At 37.0% G+C, this 27,809-nt stretch overlaps 1 protein-coding gene across 18 annotated transcripts in view; it reads right to left on the bottom strand.

The window, feature by feature from the left end:
- Positions 1–27,809, bottom strand: part of DTNA (dystrobrevin alpha) — a 213,036-nt gene that overhangs the window by 132,332 nt on the left and 52,895 nt on the right. Inside the window, exon 1 of one of the 18 annotated variants that reach the window (XM_088130801.1) lies at positions 22,191–22,213. The exons of 16 other annotated variants lie outside the window; for them this stretch is intronic. The gene's annotated coding sequence lies outside the window, so the exon portion shown is untranslated. Of the gene's footprint in view, positions 1–4,628; positions 4,710–22,190; positions 22,214–27,809 lie in introns of those variants that run through there. One more of the 18 variants, XM_088130799.1, reaches the window with a different exon arrangement.

The raw sequence follows: 27,809 nt of genomic DNA, 5'->3' as shown, positions 1-27,809 counted from the left end.
TCCCTGAGCCTTTGGAAAGCTGCGCTGTCTTTGGAAAGCTGCACTGCCTTTGGAAAGCTGCACTGTCTTCAGAAAGCCTTTGGAAAGACAGTGTAGTTTTCCGAAGACAGCACAGCCTTCGGATAGCTGCGTTGTCTTTCCGAAGGGTTTCAGAAGACAGCACAGCTTTCTGAAGGCTCAGGGAGCCATGTGTAGGAAACATTCACTGGAGAGGCTGGGGTGAAGGTTAGCTGGGGTGGTGAAGCACAGGTCGACAGGGGTCTCAGAGTGCAGGGTGGCAAGGGCAACTGGGGCTGAGACTGGGTTGGGGCGACTGCAGCTTTCCAGGGCGTGGCAAGCAGCCCCGGAGCCACACAGTTCTGGAGCTGCTTGTCACCCTGCAAGGCAGGGTGCAGGGCAGCCAAAAGGGCAGAGATGGGGGGGCGAGATAAGCAAGTGAGGGGAGTTGAAACTCCCTGCAGATGTAAGTGTAGGTGGGCTGCCAAACGCCCGAATTTTGATCACATGACCGCAGGGGTGCTGCAATAGCCATAATTTCGGGGACCAGTCGTAAGTCCATTTTTTCAGCACTGTCGTAACCTGAACAGTTGATGAATGAATGGTCATAAGTCAAGGACTAGCTGTATAACTAAATGGCAAAATCCTGAGTTGAATTCTAAATTTCTGCAAATTGACCTAGGTTAGGACACAGTTTGGAATTGATTCTTATACTCTAAGACAGAGGAGGATAGAGGAATACTCAATGGGAAATGACAGCCAGTTTTGTATAGTGGTGAAGGCACCAGACTAGAAACCAGGAGATTGTGAGTTTTAGTCCCACTTCAGGCATGAAGCCAGCTGGGTGACTTTGGGCTAGTTGTTCTCACTCAGACCTAGGAAGAAGACAAGAGCAAACTGCTTCTGAAAATCTTGCCAAGAAAACTGCAGAGACATGACCAGGCACTTGCCAGGAGTCAACACTGACTAAAGTGTAAACATACACACATAATGGGAAATAGGGATTGTCCCCTTCTACTAGTGAATTAAAATTATCAAAAGTGAGGGCCAATAAATTCTGTGCAACAAGAAGGCTTACTAACATTAATAAGGGAGTCACATTTCTTAGGAGAAATCACTCTCTGATATTCCAAAAAACCACAAATACGTATTAAAATAAGTGCATATCAACTTTTAATTAACAATACCTTGATTTTCCATACCATTCAGAGAATAATGGATGTCCACAAATAACATTTTTCCCCATACTAAACCAGAAATTATGATAACGATAAAAGCTGAAAACTATCTGAAATTATTTAAATTAATAAAGTCCCTTGTTATAAGTTATTATTTTTATTAAGTTTATGGAAAGTGACTTTCAGGTGCTTGTGACAAAGTAACTGCATTTCCCATGAAACCCAAATTAATTTTGCTGCCTTTCATGTTTATATTTAAGAGTGGGTCAAGAAACGCAAACTTAAATATAAGCTTAATACCATATCAAAAGGAGATCATGGGTGTCAGTAGAAAAAAAAAATACGTATCTTTTGCACAGCAGTTTTTCTAGTATCTTGAAAGCAAAGTATTAGGGAAAAAAATCTCTTGCATGTTTGTTACACTCTGAAATCCACTACAAGACAAAAATGTCCATATTTGGCAAATTAGGATTTAGTATGGTTTGGTGTGGTGGTTGAAAGGGAGCAGCAAAGCTGAAAATGTAGCACCTGCTAGTTCTTTTTAGATGTTCTGATAAGGGAAAGTTGAAGAAAGCTAGTCACTGAATTATTTATATCTGTTCTGGCATGCAGGAAATAAAGGCAGGCTTCAGTGTCATTCACAGGTAGAGTTTGGTGACTGCGTCTCTTGTCAAGGCCTTATTTTAATAAATCAAACAAGCAGCTATTTGGAAATAATTCATTCTGTTTCAAAACTGGCTACAAGTTCTACATTTCCTTTTCAAAAAGAATTCTCTCCATAACCTTCAATGTTCTTACACACATATACAGTAACAATTGCTCAGAAATAATTTGCTGTTTATACAGTATGATTTGGTTGGTGGTGCAAATATCATAAGGTTAAGAAAATGGGGCTTTACCTTCTGGCTGTCAGAAGGCAATTCAGACTCTTGAGTAACTGGGCACATTTTCTGTCACCAAAAGATGTTAATCAAACCAAATTAATTTTTTTCTCAATCAAAAACACCAATTTGTATCACTCTGCACAAAGCACAATGGATATCTGATTATGAAATGATGCTATAATTGAATTCATAATTATCAGTTCTAACTGGGAAAGGAAATGATGTGATACAGTGGTTTTGTGAGAACACTTCAGGTGAACTGAACAATAGTTGATCTATTTAGAATGACAGTGGGGTCCTTTGGCACATGGGAAAAATTTCCTCCTCCTTAATTGTTGTGCTTTCATACCACTCAGTATTACTAATGCCAGATTTCTATGTATAGAAATCTTACTAGTTAATTATGTGACATAACTTGGCTGGACCTTAATTCCCCAGAAAGAGATGCTATCAACCTGGCAATTCTATTTATTGTTGAAATAAATAATATGAACATATGAACACTGATGACATAGCTACACATCCTATCATGTTGAAAACTTAGGACCCAATTGTTTTTATTCAAAGGCCATATTTATCTACCATAAATTTTATTAAAGAAACCAGCTTCTTAATAAATATTTATTAAACAGATCCAATAATTATTATTTCAGGTTAATACCTAGGGTAATTCCTGAGTTTTATTGATTGATTGATTATTCCAAATTTATATAGCCACGCATCTCAGTATATGACTCTGTATGGCTCACAAACAATTAAAAATCACCAAAACAATATGATTTAAAAACAAGATAAAAAATATATAAAAAACATACCAAAAATTCATGCAAAAACTGTACAAAAGGAAAGTCCAGGATGTTATTAATTTCTCTGTGTGTTGATTAAAGATTAGAAGCATATTTTATAATACCAAATGCAAATGTGACAAAAACTGCACTAGGTATGCTTCCTATATGCAATAATTATCCATTTCTTATGGGCATACCGTTGTGATGGAATGGTGTTATGAAGGCCATGCTCAGGGAGATAAGCGTTTCCTTAGCCCCCAGCACGAGTGTGGGAAGTTTAAGAAGATGAGACTGGCACCACCCTAAGGAATTCACGGTGTTGTCGTTTGCCAGCTTGGGAACTTAAGTTCAGTCTGGAGAGATTTGTGTCTTGAGGTGGAAGCTAATAAATGCAACAGAACTGTATTTGCACTGTCTCGTGGAGTTCTTTGGGCTGAACCTGACATCTGTGGTGTTTATAACGCTAAATTAGATTAATCTACTGTCAGAAGACATACAGTATTTTCCATTAGTTCTATTATTAGTTCCTTTAAAAAAAAAGTACAGATGAAAGAACTCCTTGTCCTAAAATAAAATACTAGAATGTAATCAACATTTGGGCAAGGGATTTTAACACTAATCTAATGATTCTGCTTTGTTCTTTTATTAACATCACTCAAAATAGAATTATTAATGCACAGTGTTAGAAGCCGAAGTTGACTCTGTATATCCAGCTCAAGTGGCACCTGCTAGTAGAGGCTCTTTTCTAGACTCCATTAAGCAACAGGCTGACCTCAAATGTGGTGATTTGCAATCTGAAATTAATATTTCTGGTCTTCGGGTGTGCTCACTCAAATTTTCACCTGATTTAAAAAGAAACTAGTGAAGGACAGACATTTTCTAACTTCTCAACCTGATGCTCTCCAGATGTACTGAATCTCAGTCTCCTCAGCCAGTAAATGAATGTAGTAGTTTTAAGAGGCTAGATGACCTTTTTAAAAGGTACTCTTCCCTGTAGATTCCCTGCCCGAGAGGGAAAAAAAAATCCTTTTTTCATAAAGTAAACAGTAAGAAATAGTAAGAATGTGCAGACCGATAACTAGCATGCCAATATTCCTGATTTTTAAAACGTAGATTACTGTAATGCAACAGTTTGTCTCCTCAACCAATTTTTTAGATTATTGAATAAATGTAAAATCTATTTCTGTACAATATCAAAGGAGAGATGTAATGAGATATATGAAACACTCCTTGTCAATGATTAAAATGTGCTCTGACCCCTCATTATCAGCCTGAGAAATTAGCATAAAATGGTGATGGAAGTATCGTCATGAATGTAATTATCTTTCTAGCAAAAAGATTTGTGGAAAGTCTAGCTACTGAATTTGGGATAACCACAAAGGGAACAATCCAGCCAAAGTTTACAAGGTGTACCACTGCAATTGGAAAATAAACCATATCCATAACAATATTTTCCATTCACTGTGGCTTCAAATATGTTTAACATCTGATCATGTTCTCCATCAGCACAAAGCAGAAATTCATCTGATACGAAGATGAAGATTTTTTTTTTTAAATGAATTACATTCTTAGGAGTCAGAAAGTTAATTAAAAATAATGGTTTTAATTGTTTCAGCAAAGATGATAAATATGTGCATCTACAGAAGAATTCCAAGATGCTTTACCTTATAGTAATATTTTCCTGTAAGCAACTGTGCAAATTTGCCCAACGTCATGCTGAGGAGGTTTATTTTAATTCTACACCACTAGCAAAAATGTATGCTAGATCTGTCATGACTTACCCACGCAATCTTCATTCTATGTGATTTAACAAGTTTTCTGAAATTCTGAAGAGCCATTTTAAGCAAAAGTAGAACGGATTGTGCTAAGTGACCCAAATGTTTTGATTCCAGATAAAGAAAACTCCGATGTTCCTATTTAGGATGTTGAATAAGAAAGAAAGAAATGAAAACAGCAAACCAGTAATTATTTGGTATCTACATGAAGACAGTCTCAGGACGTGACAGCACCTAGAAGCTAAGCAAGATCAGCCGTGGTTAGGACAGAGATGGTAGATGACTGGGCTACTGGTTAGCTGGGAAATTAAAACAAAAATAAAAACATTGTGGAAGAAAGCAATGCAAACTTCTTCTGTAATGCTGCCAAGAAAACTGTATGGATGCAGTTACTTGGCTCAAGGACTTTTTTTACTCTTTACCAAGAATGAAAATTGATTTACTATGTAGAAAAAAACCATTCTGCTTGCTAGGCACAGAGTCGCCAGAGGGTGACTTTTTGCACTCAAAGTAAAACAGATTAATTGGTTTTGCACTGGCACCATACCAGAATCTTTCTAAAGGGGGACGATGGAGGCAATGCTGGCAGGCCCTTTCCAGGAGGGGTCCCATTTAAAGTATAATTCAGTATTTGAAATGATCAGTGCAGGATGTAGTGACAAGAAATGGGAGGGGCAGGGGAAGTGTTCAAACATTTTGCCTCTGGGCCTTTTGGTGTCTTAAAGAGGCCCTGAGTAAAGCTGCCAATTTCCTTCAGTAAAGTATCACCAACTGGAGTTCCAGAAGATTGCATGAGAAGGGGAGGAACTGACATGGATAGAGCTATTATAGACTTCTAAATTAATCTAGAGCTTCAGGCATTTAGTTAATTGAATAGAGGGCTTCAAACAGGGTAGAAAATGAAACTAAACACATAACCTCATCCCCTACTTTCCTCAATTTCCACACATTCGTCTAGAAGCCTGAAGTGAAGGTGGACTTCCCTTAGTTGGAATATGAGTACACCTCTTGATAATATCTAGGATCCTAAAACAACCTGTCCCAGTTCATGTGGAGACCTTTCCTCACATTCATGTCAATCTTCTCTAATTAGTGTGAAGCCCTCCATGTGTCTACTAAACGTTTAAAGAGGGCTTAGTGGTTTTTTTCAGACCTGTGTTCAAATATTTACCACAACAGTAAGAGCCAGTTTGGTGTAGTAGTTAAAGATGCTGAATTAGAAGCTGGGAGACTAGGAGTTCCAGTCCTGCCTTGAGCATGGAAACTAGGTGGGTGACTTTGGGTCAGTCACTCTCTCAGCCCTAGGAAAAAGGCACTGGTAAACTGCTTCTGAAAATGTTGCCAAGAAAACTGCATAGACTTGTTCCTGCAGTCACCAAGAGTCAGGTTGACTTGATGGACTATAACAACCACAGATTTCTGTAAATGCTAAATTCAAACAAAGCAAATAATTACACTTACCAAAGGAAGCTGATATACAGACTTGAGCATATGTCCTGTTTTTTTCCTTCATTATAAGAAAATAAATGAAATCTAAAATGGGCTCTCAATAATGTTGTCCTTACGTATATTTTGAAAGTTAAAAAAACCTTGAAATATTAAGACATCCACTTCACTAACTAAAATAGTACTTGTTTACAATCCTAAGCTGGTCCATCACGCAGGTACTGTATGGAATCTTTCCTGAGGGATCATACCATGATTACAAAATGTCAATGAAGTCTTCCCACTACAGGTAGTCCTTGGGTTACAATAGCAATTTGGACCGGAATTTCCATTGTTAAGCAATGCGATCGTAAAGTGTAAAGTAAAGCGTGACTGCATTGCTTAATGATGGCAATCCCAGCAGTCCCAGTTGCCATAATAACCCCAGGACCACATGGGTTATTAAGCAGGAAGAGGCAGGAATCCCAGACAAGCAGGCTGGTTGGTGTGTGGGTGCTGCGGGGGGCAGGAGAGTGCCGCGGGCAGGTGCAATGGAGCAGGTGAAAAAGCAGCGGGAGTGACTTCCAACCAGCTTCTCCATTGACTTTGATTGTGAGAAGCCATCAGGAAATGTTGGAAATCACAATCACATGACTGCAACTCACTGTAACATTGTAATTGTGAGCTGGGCACCAAGCACCCAGATCACAATCATGTGACCGTGGGCACGCTGCAATGGCCAAAACTCTGAAGACTGGTCAGAAGTCTCACCGATCAGTGCTGTTGTAACTTTGAACTGTCACTGAACAAGTAGCGTAACCTGAGGACTACCTGTACAACTGTAATAAATAGAGTTGTAATATCTTCATTCGTCCTAGTATTTAGCTGCTGTTTAGGACCACATTCTCACAAAGCAAGATTCAATGAATGAAATGATACATTAGGTAAACACATGAATTTAGGGTAGAATAATGCATGAAGAATGAGAAGAATTATGGTCAGGGATTAGTAAACAGTAAAATAAATCATATTTCCACAGTTATTCCAATCACTAGGTAATGTTCAGTTTTTAACACTGTGGTACAGGTAGTCCTCTACTTATGACCATTTGTTCAGTGACTGTTCAAAGTTACTACAGTGCTGAAAAAATGGACTTATGACCCGTGCCCAAAGTTACGGCTGTTGCAGCGCCCCCATGATCATCTAATTCATGCACTCGGTAGCATGCCCGCACTTACGACTGCAGGGGCACAACTCCCCCCACGCACCTATCTTCCCCCATCTCTGCCCTTTTGCACTCTACCCCCTACCCCTGCCACCCCCCCCGCCACTGCCTTCAGCTGACCTTCATGTCTTCTTCCTCCTGCTGCTGGCCTGGGATCCAGGCACTGGGTGAGGGTGCATTCCTCTGCTTCTTCCAGTTCTGCCACCACCCCAAACAGTGCCTCCCACACAGCCTCCACCTTTGCCTGGGGAGCCACTACCAGCTCTCCTGCCTCACTTGGTGACACCGTCCTGCTGCTTCCTCCCCGGCTGGGCCTGGAGACTCTGGCTGCCTGCCATGCTCACTGTGTATATCCCAGGGCTGCACCCTCACCCACTGCCTAGATCCCGGGCTAGCAGCAGGAAGAAGACATGAAGGTCAGCTGTAGGCAATGGGGGATGGCAGGGGTAGGTGGCAGAATACAGGGCAGCCAAAAGGGCAGATATGGGGGGAGATAGGCAGGTTGAGGGAGTTGAAGCGAAGGCAAGCGTGGCAGGGCAGGAGAAGCATGAGGCCCTGGCCTAACAACGGCACTGTCCTGGCCTAACAACCACAACTGGGAGTACTGGTACTGCCATCACTAAGCAGTGTGGTCACATGATGTTTTGCCTAACAACTGCATTGCTTAGTGACAGAAGTTCCAGTCCCAATTGTGGTCATAAGTTGAGGACTACCTGTATATGTAGATAGCAATTATTTCACAATAGCTACTTTAAATCTAGCTGGATCTAGACTGGCAATTACAATTTTTATAATATTGCCAATCCATAACTGCTACTGCTCACCTACATACCATGTTACTCCTAGCTGCTTGATTTTCAACCTCAAATTGTGACAGCATTGCTAAGTAAATGGTATTATGTTTATTTTCAGAAGGCATATAAATTGCAGAAATAAAGCAGAAAGTTGAATACAATTTTTCACATGCTACCTATTAATACTACCCACAGCTTTTCTTAATGTCACTATATAAGTAAGGAAAATCAGAGAATTTATAAGTTTAAATCATAAGAAGGCAGAACCTTCTCTGCCATTGTCCCTGCCCTATGGAACACTCTCCCCACAGAGGTGAGTTGGGCCCCCATTCTCCCGGCTTTCCAGGAAAGGGTGAAGACCTGGCTCTGCCAACTCGCTTGGGGCAGGAGGAGGGGTAACCAACCCTGGGGATGATTAGCACCCTGAAGTGGCTCCCACAGACTATTAACTTTTCATTTACCATCTATTCCTTGGAATACATTTTATTTAAGAGCATTGTTTTACTGTATTTTAATTAGTATTTATTCTTGTTTTTATTGTAAACTACCCAGACTCGTTCTTTGAGTGAGATGGGTGGTGACTAAATTTGGAATACAAACAAACAAACAAATAAATAAATATAAATAAATATAAATAAATAAATAAATAAATGACCAAAAATATAGCAGAGGATCATCTATCCAGCCTAGCTCCTGTTTCCCTTGCTCCAGCCCACTCATACACTAGAGAGTTTCAAACATCTTGTTCCTGCACACAAAGGGTCCAAGACCGTTATTAAGATACACTGCTAATAGAAATCAGGGAGAAATCTATGGCTTTCACAGATATTCAGGAGGAGCTGATAAAGTACGCTGTAGTAATTGAGCAATAAATCAGACAAACCACAAGGCAGCACTTCCTTCCTTTTCTTATAAACCCTTAATACAAATGGGGAAAAAACCCACAAAAACAAACCCCAAACATAGCAACCTCCAACCTTGTTGTCAATGGTGCTTAATCTTCAATCCATGAAAAACAGAAAGAGAAGTATCATCCAGTTTTATAATTCTTTTTTTTTAAAGAAACTTTATTAATTTTCAGTAAAGAATAAAATATAAGGAAACAGAAAAAACAGAGAAAGAAAAGTTCAGAAAAAAAGAAAGTTAAAAGTGCAGAACAGAAAAAGAAAAAGAAGAGAGAGAAAGAATAGGTGACTTCTGACTTTTTTTGTTGCAAATACAAATATAGAATACATACATCTTTTACCCTAAAAATGTAACTAATACAAAATACTTCTCTAATCCTAAAATCTAATAATTATAAAAACCCGAAGTCAACATGGCATTTTACAATCCCAAGAAAAAAAGAAAAACAAAAGCAATTTCCAAACAGAAACAAGGCTAACCCCACTTTTTAAATTTCAATACATTATGTCACTGTCTCTGCCACTATCATTAATGTCTAATCCTAAATATCTGTGTGTTTTTGTCATCTATGTGCATATAAAAATCTCACTAGTATTATCATATATCATCATCCCTTCCCAAAGATAACAGAAGGCACTTTCATATCACTCATATTTCCCAACATTCCCTTATATAGTCCTAGTATCTTCTCCGTTCAGTCCTAATCAACAAGAAACCCCTCTAATAACTATCATGAGTCACAACCTATATTCATTTTTACTACTATTAAGCAACAATAATCTTAATGACATTGTCATACAGTTCTGGTCCCAAAAAATTACCATTAATCTATCAGAAACCACAGCCTATGTTTTAACCATAATCAAACAGATTTACTTTATACACTTCGTTTATTTTTAAGAGGCTCATTCTTCAGTCCTAACAGATAGTACTTGACGTATTGAGTCTATTATTTTCTCCTTGTCTTCTTCTTTCAGGAGCAACTTCAATACATTCCCTTTATCTTTTAGTAGTTTAGGACCTTCTACTAAGGATCTACCTAGTAGATCCAAAATAGAGTTAACATTAGACTGATCCAAGTTTTGTTTACTTTTAGAGAGTTCATTCTTTAAACCCTAGCAAACAGTGCCCCACAAGTTGAATCTTTATTATTTTCTCCTTGTCTTCTTCTTTCAGGAACCATTTCAATAATTTCTCCTTGTCTCTCAGTGATTTAAAACATTCTTTTTGTAAATTCAAAAACATATCATCATTAGGCTGATCCAAAGTAACCGTAAGTTCAAAATAAGATTTTTGTTCTTTAAGATCCAGTAAGATATCCATTTCTCTTTCTTCTTCCATATCTTTATTATCCATATTATTCTCCAAAATATCCAACGTGTTCAACTTGCCACACATCAATAGCAGGCTCATTGAATTTAGCATTGAGTTTCTTGTTCAAATTATCAAATTTATCCTCCAGTGACTGAATTATTTTTCCTGCAAAGTTTTGAAACATCATCTTGAAACACTCATCCTCGCAGTTTGCTCTCTTAATAGCCATGGTCAATAGCGTTCTCTTGTGTCAAAAATACAAATTACATTATATCCAAAGTAAATAGTGAAAGGGAGAAAGTCTCTTTATCTTGTTTAAAATTCCTCTCCAATCAGGGCCAATTAAGTAAGAAAACAAAGCAGAATTCACACAGTTCCCATGTCCACATTCCAATATCAAAAACCCAAGCTCAGATTCGCCAGAAAAAAAATAATAAAAAGAATTCCTTTTCTCTTGTTTCTTAAAAATTAAAAAGTCCAAGCCTTTGCCTTTTTTGCTGAATATACAAAACTATTTATCCTAATTAAAAAAACAGTGTAAATCTTTCCACGAAGCACCTATAGTAGCCAAAAGGAAAAAATATACTGTAACCAAAGAAAGCCTCTCTTTAACCCTATAGAAGTAAAAAACAACAACAACAACAAAAGGTGATTTTGGAAATGAGAAGGTCAGCACAAGTCTCGGGGGTTTTTTTCAGCTTCTTCGCAGCTTGGAACTTGCTGGTAACCCCAACTTCCAGTTGATCACTGACCAGTTGATCCTGAAAGTCTGTTTCAAGGTCTTCTGGCTGTGAAAGGCTGTCCAGAGGTCGTATGGGATGATTTCTAGGATTCTCTTTGGATCCGGAGAATTCTTCAGGCTCCAGGAGCCTGCCTGAGACTAAAAAGGTCTGTGAAGATGACTCTCTGCTTGAAAAGGAGAGCCTAGCACACAGCCATTACTCACTGGAAGTCCCCCCAGCTTTATAGTTCTAAGAATTAATGATTCAACTGAATATGTGTCACTGTAAGAGCATGCTTCTGTTCACTTTGGTATACGGAAGTGAGAGGAACGTGTCAGGAGAAACATAAAAGTAAGCTGAATGCAATGGGAACAGGTTATTGAAGAAGTGTGTGTGTGGTGAACACAAAAATGAATGAGCACTTCTAAAGAAATGTGTTGAGATAGTTTGGTCATATATAGAAATGAACAGGGACTGAATTGCAAAATAAATACTTAAAGGAAGAATGGATAATGAGGAAGGCAAGGAAATTGTGGTTGGATGGAGATGATGTGAACCTCAAAAAAGAAGGAAGTTTAAAGAACAAAGGCAACATACAAAGGGATGGATGAATGTGGTGGAAGCATGGAGTGTTTGTGAAGACAGAAAGGTATGCAGCAGTACAGTAAATCATGTAGGTGTAAACCAGTTTTAGCTATATTTTTCTTTTATCTCATGCCGTTCCCTTGCTTACTATTTATTACTCCACTTCTTTACCCTACATAACACTATTTATGCTGAAAGGGAGCAGCACAGTAGGTATGATATATGTATGCATGTAAGTATGTAATTTACTTTAGTTTAAAAAAAATAAAAACTGGACACTTTCAAAACCACAGCAGAGTCAAAAGCAGATCTGACATTTATACCATTATATTCATTAATGGAATATAAAGATTTTATAAGAGGCTTATTCTCAGATTCTACATAACTTTTCAGTATCCATAACTAGATGAAATGGTCCCATGTTTGTTTCCTTGACAACACACTCCACAAAATATATTACCATTTGGGATAAGACAAAAGTGCAAAAGGACTATTGATATTCTCTTTATTCATCCTTTATCAACACTGTTATATTTGCTTGGGCCATATATTTTTATAAAGAAGCTGTAATGTCTCCAAGTCAAGCATGGTTCCTTGATATGTCAATGCAGTTTCCTTGGCATCATATGAAAATAGTTTGTCACTGCTAAGAAGTTCTCCAGAAAACTCAGTTCTGTTGGGAAAGTATATTATTAGCAATATAATATTCAAGGTTAAGGTTTCTTCAAGTTGCAGAGAAAAGAGGTGGACAAGATTGAATGACAGTTTAATTCAGTTTCTAAAAGGAAGAAGAGAATGGAGAACCACTGTTATAAATGAAAATCTGGATAGAGTGTTATACCTTTCCATCTTTCTACTCAATTACAGCATAGGAAGAAAGGTGCAACAATTTTTAGCATTAGAGTAAAACCAAAAAATAGAATAAAAAGAAGAAACTTTCCTTAGCCGTAGTAACATATGATCACAAGGTGAGCCTGTGGCTCTGAGCCCCTTTTTATGACCTATGACAGCAGTGAGATGCACCATCAAAATTTAGCTACTAAGTATCAAACAGCAGCTACAAATTTTCATTGGAAAACAACTGCAGTAGGTGTGCTAAGCCTCTAACAGATTTAGCAGACTAACAAAAGTAAATAAAATCCAAACAAATATCCCAAGAAAAAAAAATTGGGCCAAAATGTCTAGGGACATCATTGTGTCACCACATCTACTTTAGCCCTCAGCAACTGAAATAATGGTAGTAGAAATCGTGACAGTAACCTAATAATAGTGTAACCCCTGGCTATGAAACTATTAGCCATATTTGCTTTATTATGTAGAATATTCAGGAAGTAAACATATTAAAATGAGCATTAAAAAACAGATCCCATGGCCAGGTTGATTTTTTTCATCATAAGACCAGAAAACTCAAAGGATCCATAGGAGAAATTTATAGAAGGAAACTGAAGCAGTCCAGGAGTTTTTTTTTTATTTGACCTTAGATGTTAAAGAAGTGAAGCAATTCTGGAATGGAGCAAAATATAGTTTCTTGATCCTGATTAAGAAATGAAGATATTAGTCTTTATTCAGTTAAGCTGTTTCTTGTAAAAAAGAAAGACAAAAAAGCCTTCAAATCTTGGGCTTTTTCATGGTCATTTAATGGCTGAGAGGGACAGTTCCTGTCCAGCTAGGTTAGGAACCAGAAATATACTGAGCATTCCACAATTTCAGGAGGCTAAATGTGCAGGAATTATGGATATCCTTTATCAGTTTCAGGTTTTCTGGAAACTTTTAAGTGCATTTAATCATAGCAAGCATCTTAGAAAGTTAGCTCTTCGGGTGGAGGAATTAAAATTCTAGTGATAGTAACCAAATGAGTGACAAAAGCATACTCTCCAGCAATGACTTCAACAAATTATTACAACTATTTAAAAATAAAAGCCAAGACACTTAATACATTGTTGCTTTGTTGAGAAGGACAATTGGATCCACATACTTTTACATACTAATTATATTATACTAACTATACACTATCTGCTTTATTCCCTACTCACTACTATGTGTCTTCATCAGTCTATTCCTGGCTTCGATAAACTGATTGTAACAGTTTCCTGTAACAGTTTTAACTACAGTACCTTTTGCTCCTATCTAATTTTATGGTCATCAAGAGATTATTAGATTTACCATAGATCTTAAAGGATGGGATATCAAAAAACGTATTATATGATAATATATGAGTGATATGTTCAATTAAATAAATAAGAATCCCAGTCATGCAAACCAAGTTTTTTTTTTAAATTTAAAACAATCTGCTCAACATATTGGGACTAAACTATGCTACACATTGAAGTCTGATAGGCAAGGGTACTGCTGAGAATTCCTAAACTAGTTGGAAGCATATTATATATTAAGTTTTTGTTTTTATTTGGTTGCATGTCTAATGGGGACTGAAAATAATTGGCACAAATTGTTGCATAAATGGCACAGGTGTGCAAGACAACCATAAATTATTCATGACATATAACATGTTTATTTATTGTGCTTGTTATAGATACCATCCAAATTCTTCTTACCATAAGTTCCGAAATGGAAGAGACAGTTGCTTGGATATCATTTTCAGTATCATAACAATCACAGAGGGATCCATAATTTTCTTTTCTCAGTTGTCATAATAAATGCAAACCCAAAACTGGCAAATCCAGAGATACTATATATCTTGAGGTGATCAATACAAAGGGAAATTTAAACCATGGTTAGAACTGTGATCAATGATCATTACAAACCAGACACAGAATATTGGTGTGATTCCCATTGTGGCCTTCTGCCAGTTAAAAGTTTTTACATTCGTGGTAGAAGTTCATATTCAGTAGAGCTGGCCATTTTTGCTGATTCTTCCCCTGCCTTAATGTGCAACCTCTCACATTAATTGGGAGAGTACCTAAATTTTGAAATGAATGCAGGGAAATTCAGAAAGAAGAGAGGAACAAGTTCTGAGATTCATTGTATTCTATGACTGGTACTCTACAGCCCATTCATTCTTTATTTATTTAGTAAAAATAAAGGGGAGACTAAAGTCACACATAAAAGTAATCAACTATCTGTACTGTGCCATCTTTGTCTTTATGTAAATTATATAATATTTTCTACTATATTTCTCCCAGCAATGGCTAGCAGTAGCTCAATTTTTTATGAATTAAAGCAAGTTGTCAAACTATTTGCTTTCCAGTTGTTGACATGGTAGTTATTTGAATGCATGTGGAAACAAGTTTTCAACATTCTTCTCATCCCAAAGGAAATATGTTGTCTCTTCTCCTCAGTCCCCCATATCTAAAATGGGAACGACAGAGGTCTATCTCATAATGCAAAGACTAAGCAAGGTAAGGTCAGGCTGGGAAGTAAAAGATAGGGGTGCCCTACACTGTACAGAATCATATGTTTTGCTCAGAATAACATACCATATCTTGTTCCTATTATCAGCATGCTGTATTTTGAAAAGTCAGCAGACATTTAACTGGATAAAGATGATAAAGCAGTTTATAAACTAAATTGCCGCATAAATTGTTTCTGACAAATTAACTCTACTTGTGTCTTCTAGTTGTCTTTATAAACTGCTAGCAATCTGAAGAATCCCAGCGGGGAAAAAGACATCCATGGAGACAGGTGAGGCTCTAATTTTCTGAAATAAAGAAGAGCTCTTTCACCTTTAAAGGGCATGTAGCAAGCCTACACAGAAGCCAAGGTTAATAATTGGAAGAGTTTTGAACAAATGACTTCTTCACAACAGCATTTGGAAAGCATGAAAGAAATGACAAACTTTTACAAAGGCTTTGTTTTAGAAAAATTATTTCTTATCCACTGTATCCAATTAAGTCCAAGAGTCAGAAGTGTTGATTTTTCAAATGATAAAGCAAGATGTTTCATTGCTTCTGGGCCTTGCCTGCTCTTTACACTATTTACATAGCTATGTGCACCAACACTTCATTGCACATGACCTTTTATATACAATACTCTGGTTCAACACGTTTAACAACTACAAAAGTTGAACTGAAAATAACCATCTTGTTATCCAGTATTAATCTCATAGGGTTTTTGTTTGCTTCTTACAGCCTCTGCAAAGAAAAACTTTAGGCAGATTTCACAAAAAGGGCCTATCCTCCAGAATGGCTTCTCTGCTCTTCCCTTTCTTAAACACTGCACTCTAAAGGAATATGGCAGACTGAAATATAGTTGCTCTCACAATTGCAATGCTTTACAATGTATGTTGCTTTACAGAGTTTCAAGTGTGTCAGCAAATGAAGAGGAGAAAAGAATGTTGATGCTGATGCCTTGATAGTGTTATAAAGTCAGTTTTCCGGAGCCTGGGCAGCATTGCTGATGTTCTGTCCACAATCCCCACAGCAAACATGGCTGCTCATAGGTAGTTGTTTAGCTGCCTTGCAAAGCCAGGTCTCCAGGAATGTCTACTGAAGGAATTACTCACTCAATCCCAGTAGTGGTGTGCTGTCTTGCAGTCCAAGATAAAATAAAAGCAAGGGTTTCGTATGCAAACATACAGAGATACACATAATACTGTAGTGCAGTATTAATGCAGCATCAGGGGTTGTGCAATATGGAATGTGAAGGTTGTGTTATATGTGTTTTATGTGTGTTATGTGTTTTATGTGTTTTATGGTTTTTATGTTTTTAAAGCTGCACTGGGGTGGCATTAATTTCATTGTACAAGTTGTACAATGACAATAAAGATTTCTGTTCTGTTCTGTTCTGTTCTGTTCTGTTCTATTCTATTCTATTCTATTCTATTCTATTCTATTCTATTCTATTCTATTCTATTCTATTCTATTCTATTCTATTCTATTCTATTCTATTCTATTCTACTGACCATGTTTCTGACAGCCCTATAGCATGACATGCATAGCAATTTTTGTTGAATAAGCCACAACTGGTTAGGTTTACACAACATGCTAAGCTATTAATTATAATTATTCTAAGCTGAAACCAAATAAACCACATGATGTTTTCATGCAATTTCTGTTCAGACTAACAGCATATGTACTTAGGAATGATACACCAGCAGACTCAAAGGGAATGCTACAATCTGCAGAAATATCTTTGCAGTCTAAGGGGGGCTAGCCCCACCTCACCTAGATTATTTTGAGAAGAATCCCCTTCCACTGACAGTATAGCAGTGGGTCAGTTGGGAAAAAAGGCTGATTTTCTTTCTTCTTGCTCTAATCATCAACTCCTACGTACAGGAATTTACATTAAAACAAAACAAAACTATGCGTAGTAGATGGAAAGATGGCATATAATACCACAGGTTGTTTAGCCCCCTGAGTGCATGCCTAATTTGAAGTTTATTAGGCAAGACGGAGGAAGCCTTTAAAATATGCAAAAAATAGGAGGAAAACTGGTCCCTGCATGATTGTTTTTTTCTGCTGCCCAGCTCTGGATCTTAAATTTATCTTTTTTCCCTTTCTTTCTGGTGGAACAGATGCAACCCATATTTCAATAATGTTCAGCCAAGACAGAGCCAGAGAATATGACAGCCTATTCCATTATATACTTTTCTATTTACTGCTTACAGTAAATTCATCATGGAACAGATCACTGTAAAAATTTGGCAGACAAGTACCATGAAGCGTTGAAACCAAATACATTTCATATCCATATTAGGCTATGTAACAAGTTTAGAATTAGTTTCAGCAACAGTTCTCTTTATAACTTTGAAGAGGTTAATGACTATATCTTACCAGTACATGCAGAAGTCCTATGTCTCACAAAACCATTTACTCTCAGTAGCAATACCTGTTAACTTAATAAATAAAGCAATACATCTAAACTGAAATCAGAATGAAAACCAAGAGAGAATATAAATGAATACAGCACAAAACTTCTTATTACATACAAAAGACAATATAAACCGTATAATAGAACAGTTCAAAAAGAGAATGCTAGCCCATATTAATCTGATATTAAAGTATTTGAATGGGTCAAATAGAGTTATTCCACTCAGAAAACCTTCCAAAGGGTTAGGATATACCAAGATGCCCATCCATCAGTAGACATGTGCTGTACCAATGGGGGAACACAAACAGAGAGGATTCCTCTTATACCCACAAAACGCTTGGTAAGTCTGCCACAGCAGGATTACTGTCAGTGGCTCTCAAACTTACTGTTTTGTGCACTGCCCAGGATTGCTGTTACAAAATGAGTGGCTATATAAGTCTTTTAAAATAAACAAACAAGCAAGCAAACTAGAGAGGGAAGCCATTTGGGGGCTGTGATCATAAAAGCCTACAGTATCTATTTCTGTAGGTCTCCTGGAGTTTTGGCTCTCCAAGCAGTATAACTACAAGCTAGTTTCCAATCCTCCCATTTCAGTGGAGGAAAATTTTGCATAAAGAGGGCCCAGAAATCCAGAAAGACATATAGTCACCTCCTGCCTTAGCCAATACAAACAGGGGGGACATTAACAAGAGAAAAGATCCCACACTTTGCATCTCTCCAAACTCCCCCAAGTTAGGACTGATTAGAAAGCAGAATTTTTTTCTAACCATGCAAAAATTTTAAAAGAGGGGGGAAAAACATAAAAATACAATTTTCATATACTAAATCACACTTAGTTTTACATATATTTTCATAGCATGTTTATATAATTGAATTATTAACATTTAAGTCAGTTTGCAAACAGGAAAAATGAACACAAAGACTGGTATATGTAATCTAATTTCTTCCTGGTCTTCCAATTTCAAATCATTTTTCAGATTATTGTACAGTTAACAGTTAAACAGTAACCTCTCAAACTTGTACTACTGTTTTCGGGATGTGATTATAAAAGCATACAATATTCATTTCTATTATCCTTTTATTTTTCTTACAATTCAGAATAACCAACTAGTCTTCAAGAATATTAAAAATAACTTCTGTCCAATTATTTCCAAAAGGAAAACACTCCAGCACAAGACCATATGATATCATATGAACTACTTCTACTTTGGGCACATCTCCAGCAATTAGTTGAACCCATCAGTTTCTTCCTGAAGAGATACAGAGATGCCCAGATATTTTGGGTTGACTTCACTTTAATTTTAAATCTACAGGAAAATTGCAATTCAACTCAGGAATACATACTTTTGAAAGCCATCAAGCTATACAAAACCCATAACCAATTTCAGCTAAACCTTTATTTAATTGGATTGTGAAACAATTTATACATTTTATCTCTTAAAGCAGGGTTCCTCAACCTTAGCGACTTTAAGATGGGTGGACTTCAACTCCCAGAATTCTCCAGCCAGCATGGCTGGCTGGGGAATTCTGGGAGTTGAAGTCCCCCCATCTTAAAGTTGCTGAGGTTGAGGAACCCTGTCTTAAAGGACTAATAAGTAGGGATAGCTCTGGATATACCTGACTGTGTATCTTATGACTACATCAGAATGAACAAGAAGTATTCTTTTAGAAATGCTCTTCTGTAGCTATTTACACAGCCCTTGTCACTGCAGGATTCAAGTGTGCTGTTATTCTCCAAAAGCCTGGGATGTCCTATTTATGTAATAGCAACTCAGCAAATTCTCAGATCAAAGCATACCATGAACAAATGGGATGCTGACTCAGGAAAGGACAATAGAATGTATTTAATTTTAATCCATACTTTTACAGGATGTACTACGTGCTTAAGGTCCTGTCCAAATGAGAATTCTTCCTCACTGAGTCCTATTAAGCCATCTGCAGTTCTCATGTTCATGGTTTCTATTACACTGTTTCAGAAATAATTTGCCACATTATAACATGCACTGCATTATTGTAAGCTGAATCTCATACTAAGTTATTATTTCAGCAAAATATTTATTAAATGCACTTACAGATTATTTTACATAACCATACACATGTACATTATTTCTCATTTGGGAAATACTGGTTGTTACAATATTTTATTTAATGTTTTAAGTTAACTATCATCAAGTAAAGAGCAACTGAATATACAAATTCAAATGATTGCTTCTGAACTGGGAAAATAAAATGTCTATGAAGCACTGGAATTTTTTTTTTTTTTTTACTACCTGCTATCATAGTAAAAAATAATTTGTGCAGTTCATTTCTACTTTTTTCCAACTTGCTCAGGAACATTAATTGGATTTGCTATGTAAATGCAGTGCATAAATATATATGAAATTGTTTATTTATTTATTAATTAAATTTATATACCACCCATCTCCCCCAATTTACTGTTGTCCATGCATGAAACATCTGAAGTCAAATTCAGACGAATAAAGGACTTCTACTGTCAGAGACAGCTGCAGTTTTAGTTCTTTGGTAGATGTAATAACTGTATTTCAGCATAAAACTTTCAGTAATAAATCATTTTTAAAAATAAATTGGAATTGAAACACAAAAGTCACAGAAGCGTCAACCATATCAGAACATTAAAGAACAGTAGAAATCCTAAAAACTCCAAGAAAACCAGATAGGTAATATGTTGAATATCTGATTCCACAGCTGAGAAAGCTGCACCTCTACTCAAGCAACTGATGGCAAGATGGACTTGGGGAAAAATGCTTTTTTTAGATGACTATCATGACGTTTAGGCAGATTCATGTAGCAGACACAGAAGATATTCAGATCCCTTGTCCCAACCTACCAAAGGCTTTATAATTAACTCCTAGAACATTAAATTGTGCCTGGAAATGCTCTGATAAAAATTCACAAGTTCTGGGGGATTTATGTTCCCCAAAGCTAGTTCCCAAAGTTAATAACCTGGTAGTTTCATTTTACTCTAATCAAAGACTTTGAGATGTCTTCAAAATTAGTTCCACAGGCAACAGATTACAGTAGTTAACTTTTCTCCCTTTCTTCCATCTGCTTTGCTTGGTGTACTACATATAGTAGAAACAGTGCGAACAGATGTGGGTGAGTAGCTACAACTATGGTGTTGGCTGCCATTGCCACTGTAGCTTAGTCATCTGCTTGGGAAGGCTGTACAAATGAAATAAAAAAAAAAAAATCAGCAATGGCAAGGAGTACCAAACGCTGCTGCGAGCCAATCTGTCTTAGTGGCAGCTGCCTTTAGCAACCATAGGGATTTGCTCACCCAGATGACTGTCTTCAAATAAGTGAGTAGGTTTGTGATTGGCAGCATAAGGAGCAGCAACCACAGGAATTCAAAAGGACAGTTAACACTACCTTCTTTTTCTTCTATCTGAAGAAATAGAGGGAGAAAAATTCTACTGGTATAATGGATGAATTTAGTGAAGTGCTGCTCAGCTGCTTCCAGGCTAGAGAGGAAATTATGGACAGTAAATATATCTGAGTTGTCCAAGGCTTCCAAGTGAACAGCCAAATATTCATTAACATGGAAAAGTGGGAGGAAAAACCTGAAAATATAAAAGTTTTGACTTCTGTATGCTACAGAGGGCAAATCACCTCTGTGTATATGGCTTCATTCTGGCCCACAATAAAGCATCTTGGCCTGGTCATGCCTGAGAATCCGCTACCAAATAGGCCTAACTTTGAGCCAAGTATTTGGAGAAGCAATATTTATTAACAAGCTCTGGTCTGAAGCCTGACAACCATCATTCTTTCTTAACCTAGTGCACTGTAGAAATCAGTTTCATACTGGAGTTAAAGAGTTGGACTAGTCCCAGGAAGACGCAGGTTCAAGTTTGTCCTGAACTATGGAAGCTCACTTGGTATAATGGTATGTGGGAAGAGCCACAGCCAGGGGAATGGTTGGATAAGAGGCAGCTTAGCCCACAGCAGGAATGTGAACATAGCAAATGTCTCAGAAGGGACCCTCCCTAGTTTCTTGGGCTGTGAAGGCAACGGGGGAGAAATGACTTCCAGACTTGCCGATTGATGTCAGCCTTACGAGGTAGTCCAGACAGGAACCACGCCCAGATGAACTAATTCTACTTTATTGAAAGGTTACATTAACAAGTAACAGACGTAACATTAACATAATCCATTCCTGCACTCAAGAAGCGGTAAGTAGCCACTTGGCCAGCAATTGGCTAAGCAGGAAGTTCAGCTGCCCTACATAAGTGCTGGAGTAAAAGAGGCATTCGTATGATGCCATTTGGGTGTGTGTGTGTGTGATCAAAATGCAGCATTAGGCTAGCCAAGATGCATTTCAGCCCGTCAATGACACCTTCAGATCAGTTACTTCTAGGGAAAATAATAGGAGAACACACACGTAAAAGTGATCTGTAAAAGTCTACCACCCCTAGGGCACTAAATGTACAGCCAGAAGTCCAGGATATTACTTTAGGCATCAACCCTTCCTAAAAAGCTTGAGGGGCTTACTAACTGATTAAACAACTCAGTGTTCCGAAGAAGATAATAGGCTTCAAAGACCTTTGAATACAAGAATCAAGAATGAAGGACTATCAGAGTATTAGCAATAAGTCAGGACTTTTGTAATTACTCTTTCTGTAGGAAGACTCACAAGCAGCCAAAGCCCAATTAAGCATGTTTATGGCACAGCTATACATAACAAATGAAGGACCTAATTTAAAGGACCTCAGTTTACAAAGATAACCCAATGCTATTTTTTAAAAAAGCATAGTTTTAGAATAAATCAATAAAACGAGGCCTCTGGCACAGCTGAAATCAAACACTTACTTACACAGGTTTAAAGAGTGGTACTATGCTTTCTTCAACAGAGAACAGAATTACAAATCAGAAGGAATTCACATTCAGCTCATTAACTACTGGAGCACTGTGAAGAGAAGCAAATTGCATACTGTAATCTGAAAACAATACAGGCTTCAGTCACTCACAATGGAATGCTTACAATTGTGGAAATACTAAGGACCGCCGCCCCCCCCCCCCCCGCATTCAACAGTAGCATTTTATGATGAATAATTGTACAAATTTAGAAAAAAATATTTAATGGACTCTGAAAATCCAGCTGCCAGCAAATTTCTTCCTGGAATTTGATCAAACTGTGATATGGCAGATTTTTGCTTTTTCCCCCCTTTCTTTTTGCAGGATTTAACACAGCCAAAGAAATTTATCATTATAAAGAAAAATACAAAAGAAATGAAGTTCATATTTCAATTTTATGCTCTTTCTATAACTGGATGGAGTCTATCAAACATATTTAAACCTGAAGAGGAAGAAATTCTAGAGTTAGGATACTGATTCTGAGAATACCTGTGCTTTTTCTAGATAGCAGAAGCATCACCATCAAAAAGACATCTTCACCAAATCTAAATGTTTGGGGAAGTACATAAGGAGTATCTAGATCCTATGTAGGGGTGTCCGCAGGGAGGAAGTAAAAAAACAAAGTCAAGATGGAGGTCACAACCATGTGATCAAAGTCCCACCCTTTCTTACATGGATTACCACCCAATAAAAAGGGGTCAGGGCTTTGACTGCATGGTTGTGTCTGCCATATTGACTTTTTTTTACCTCCTCCCTAGGGACACCCCTGATCCTAAGCCAAATAGTGCTTTATAACAGGGGTCAGGAGCATAATAATAGCCAGTGCAACTTTTTCAGAATCCTTCTAATTTGCAAGTGGTCGTTCCCTTTGCTGAATTGGAATAAATACTTGCTCTAGTTATTAATGTTCATAACATTGTTTCTGAAATCTAATGAAGCTGAGAAATCTGGCATTTTCATGTTAAATACATAGGCCTCCATCCTAATATAAGGATACTTATAATAATCACCAGAAAGAGTAACTTAAATCTCATTTATTTGAGGAACAGTATTAATACTAATAGAAGAATCTGTAGCCTTCTCCCAAAAGGACAGAATAATATAAATAACAATACAAATATAAAGTGATCCCTTCTTGTGATCAACGATTTTGAGTGTATTGACTTGGCTTTTCCTTCTACCAAATAGATTGCTTTACATTCTAAGAACAATATAAATTTAAGTGTTTCCCACCTTCATTATATATAATTGTGGAAGATTTTGCTCTGTAACTCTTTTCTCTAATTTTCTGCCTAAAGTTGCTTCGACACAGATTTCGGTAGATTCACAGATTCCGTAAGCAATATTGCCAACACTTCAGCTAAGGTTTTGCAAGCCTGTTAAATGTTGGTTGATGGTGGTTGCTCATTACTTTTGTTGGCACTGATTCTTTCATTCTGAAGAAATATGGAATGACTAGAAAGAAGCTCAAGTGCACCTAATAGGCCAGCATCACCAAAAAAGGCAACGTAGAGAAACGAGCTGAATTATTTCCTGGAATGGCTACTAAACCATTAAAAAAACCCTCTAGATTCTATAAAATCTAAGTTGTTTCCATCCCTTCTACTATGAAATTTAAAATGTTCTATGTGACTTAAATCAAGCACACCCGGTTTGCCTACAGAAGTTTATCAGTTCTATTACCAAATTAGAAAGTTTTTCTTTGTGGGCTGCTGGTCATCCATTCAATCAAAGTAAAAGCTAGGGCCAATTTATATAATCACTGCCTTCAGTAAGAAGCATAAACCTCAATACTTCCTCAAGTCCTCAATTAGATTTTTTTTTAATGGATAAATTCTATTCACAAAAGACCTATTGTGGGTCAAACGATTTTTTGAAGACTATCAACAGTTTACTTCTCAATAAGTGTAGTCCTAGTCATGTATGCTCTTTTATATTCAGTGGAACATATTCCGATGTATGCTTCCATGAAATTGCAACCTCATCTTGAAAACATTAAACAGGAGAATACACAAAAAACTACTAATACCTACATACTGTATTCATTCGAATGAATGTACAAGCCTGAATGTTAGTCTCATAAAAGGGAAGTATATTATACAAAAGGAGGTAAAACTAAAGAATTACAGCTTGGTTATGGCTTGTTTTCTTTAGGCTAAGTTGAAGGATGGTCTCGGCTGCACTGGTTGAATGTTCATAGCAGGGACAAAGCCAAAGCAATCCTTTTTGTTCACGTGCAGCTCTGAGCTCAAGAGAAGTGGAAGCTTGTTCTCATATTCTTCCCTCCCCCCCACCCCAAGCTTTAAGTGGAGATTGTGTGGGATTTGGAGATTATGTGCAATTGAATTACTGGGAGCTGGAACAAGTCATTTCTGATTTACTACATGGCAGAGTCTAATCATAGAGACTTTTTACTAATTTTGACTTCACCTCTTTCACCAAGAAGCCACTGGATCCTCCTTGACAGGAAGAAAGGAAGAATTTTCATGCTGTAGTTAAGCTTCATTCAAGTAACTTAGTCTTTCTGAGAACTGATGCATGACTCTATCATTTTGTATCATAACTTCCTCTTTGTTCCTTGATCCTGACTGCAGGCTTTTCCTATGATTCCTGGTTTCTGTCTCTGCATCACTTCACAGTTCTCAGAACTCAGTCCTAATATCCAAGCTTGCAGATGAAGAAAGAAACAGGGAATTGTCCCTGACTTCATGCTTAAGTGGTACAATGTTAGGCATGATACTGGTAAATTTTAATGTTGGGTTGTCATGAAAGCCAGCCCAAATCAGTGAACCTCTGGGGTTTATACATACATACATACATACATACATACATACACACACACACAAATCACAATCACAAAATTTTTATCAATACCTCCATTAGGGGAAATGTTACATAACCTTCATTTACATTCAATTAAACAAGTGTAATTTCTTTAATTACCATTTTGTATTGGTGATTACTTCAAAGCCTGCAAGAGAACCTGAGTTCCATAATAAACCATTCCCATGTTACATGTACACATATATACATATACATATACATATACATATACATATACATATATATATATATATATATATATATATAGTTTTCAGATGCAAAACAGAATGGCTTGTTATCAGCAGGATTTTTACAGGGCAGATTAGCTTAAATATCCATGAAATATGCAAGACTAAATTATTAAGAGAGGATATGTATAGACAATCCCAAGAGCATATATCAACTGGCTTAGAATAAGAATAAAGATAATTTTCTGTTGCACACTTCTTCCATCCCAGAAATATATAGGTTTTGTAAAGTACTTTCAAATCTCTAGAGTAAAACAAAAACAAAAAACAAAAAAAAACCTCTTGATTTTTTTGGAAATGTGGAAATGTTAGCATACAAGGTACATAAAAAGTGGGAATATTCCGTTAATGATAAAACACATTTTATCCTCAAAAATGACTGTAAGTATATAGAATTTACAAAAGAGACATGTTACAGCTTTGAAGAATTTTGTGAGAAGAAATAAAGAAAAAATGAAAAGAAATAAAGTTCTAGGACATTATTTCAAGGGGCTAAAGATCAAGATTGTTAAAAGTAAAAGGAAGGAATATAAAGTTGGTTTATTTGATCAAGGTTAAAATAGATACGTTATCATCTCTGGTAAACCTTAATGGATTTTCGCTGATCTGGACTGAATGATGAGGCTTTAAGGATTTGTTTATAGATAAGAGATAGGATATGGGAAGAAGACATCACTTGTATTTTAAGAGAAGGTCATAAGTTACTAAAATTGTTGTGATGAAGGGGGAAGTCATTTCTTTATATGTTCCTCTTTTTTTCTTTACTATACTCTTATTTTTTCTTTTCTATTTTTCTATTTTTTCTTTTCTGCACTTCCTATTTTTTCTTTTTGTTCTTTTTCTTTTTTTAGTTTGTACTAGTTTTTATCTTTGTAATTGTCATTTTTAATAAAATTACTATAAAAAAATTACTGTTTGCTAAATGCTCCTTATATATCCCCACCTACCAGTATAAATAGTCAATAAAACACTTTGAAATCCTTAGGTGAACTCTGCTTTGGATGAAAGGCATTGTTGCTGTATTAACTCATCTGACTTTCTTGTATGAGAGAATGTGAAGAATGACAGATAGACATACACATATTAATGTTCTGTTCTAAGTTAAGTGTGTTGCTATCTTTCTCTAATCTCTAAAGCTGGTGGTATCTAAGGATGTTAGACTGTCAGCTGAATCTGAGTGAAACCAGAGGCATGATTTTGGATAGACAGAATATTAAGGAAAAATACAAGAAGCACATCTGGGTGCTTCAGTTTACTTCAATATAAAATATTCAGGTCTGTTAAATAAGCATAGAGTAGTAATGCCATAAGAGCCAGTTTGGTGTAGTGGTTGAGGCATTAGGCTAGAAACTGGGAGACTGTGAGTTCTAGTCCCGCCTTAGCCACCAAGCCAATTGGGTGACTTTGGGCCAGTCTCTCTCTCTCAGCCCTAGGAAGCAGGCAATGGCAAGCAACTTCTGAAATCTTGCCAAGGAAACTGCAGGGACTTGTCCAGGCAGTCACCAGGAGTCAACAGTGACTCAAAGACATAAAAAAAAAAAAAAAAAAGTAATGCCATAATCTCTCAAGGTTGTCAGTGGGAAGGCTTTTCAGTTTAGTCCTTTGGCATTACTAGGAAGGTTAAATTTAGTGGGACAACACAGGAATAGTATGGGAGAGGCAGTTTGAAAGGGAAACTTATATTAGACTTAAGAAAGATGATAAATAAGCACATATGCTCCTATTTTTGAGCAGGACATGGACACAAGATTACTCACCAACAAGCATCAATACTTGGGGCAGGAGAAAATTAATGCTTGTCAATCTGGAGAGAGAACATGCATTTAAAGACCTGAGTAGATTGCTACCTTTTGTAGTCAGGCACTCATATTTCATGTTATTTCACATATGCCACTGTATTTACACTCAAATCACAGTTCTTTACCAGTGAAACATTTAGATAATAGCATTATGGAAGGCCCCTCTGGATCATCATATACAATTCCTCCATGGTGAAATGTAAAATAGAGTCTGACAGCCATAAAAGGGTTAAAGTTCACTCTCCTTGCTGTGAGGAGAGAGGGGCTGAAGGATGTTGAGGGTTGGTTAAGAGATAATTAGCTCTAAGGGGTTGGTTGTTGGGGTGGTGGGGGTGTGAATAAAGTAAAAAGTACACTGGTTTCAGCTCTGGTGAAGAGACTTTTTTAAAAAAAACTAGGGTCCAAATAAAGGAAAGGACTGTACAGTAAGAAGTCTTACTGCAAGGAACGGAATGAGGCAGTTGCATTAAGTGGTTATTTTTTGGTAATGTGTGTAAGTAGTAATCTTAAACCCAAGAATAAAAATACACAGGGGCTTTCATCACCTATTAAAACAGTTTGTACACCAGAAAGACATGCCTGAGGTCTTTTTGTTCAACAACTACCTGGGAAACGTCTGAGGAATGCTGGGAATCCAAGAAAAAAGATGAGGATTGAGCCAGATAAAAAAAGGCAGCCCAATTATAGTATGTGATCAATTATAATTTC

Source organism: Python bivittatus, unplaced genomic scaffold (genome assembly GCF_059951505.1).
Source record: "Python bivittatus isolate LINGU-HERP-01145 unplaced genomic scaffold, Pbiv_v1 ctg000840_np1212, whole genome shotgun sequence".
Lineage (NCBI taxonomy): Eukaryota > Metazoa > Chordata > Lepidosauria > Squamata > Pythonidae > Python > Python bivittatus.
The sequence above is the reverse complement of the archived record's forward strand: the minus strand, read 5'-3'. Positions and strand labels throughout refer to the sequence as shown.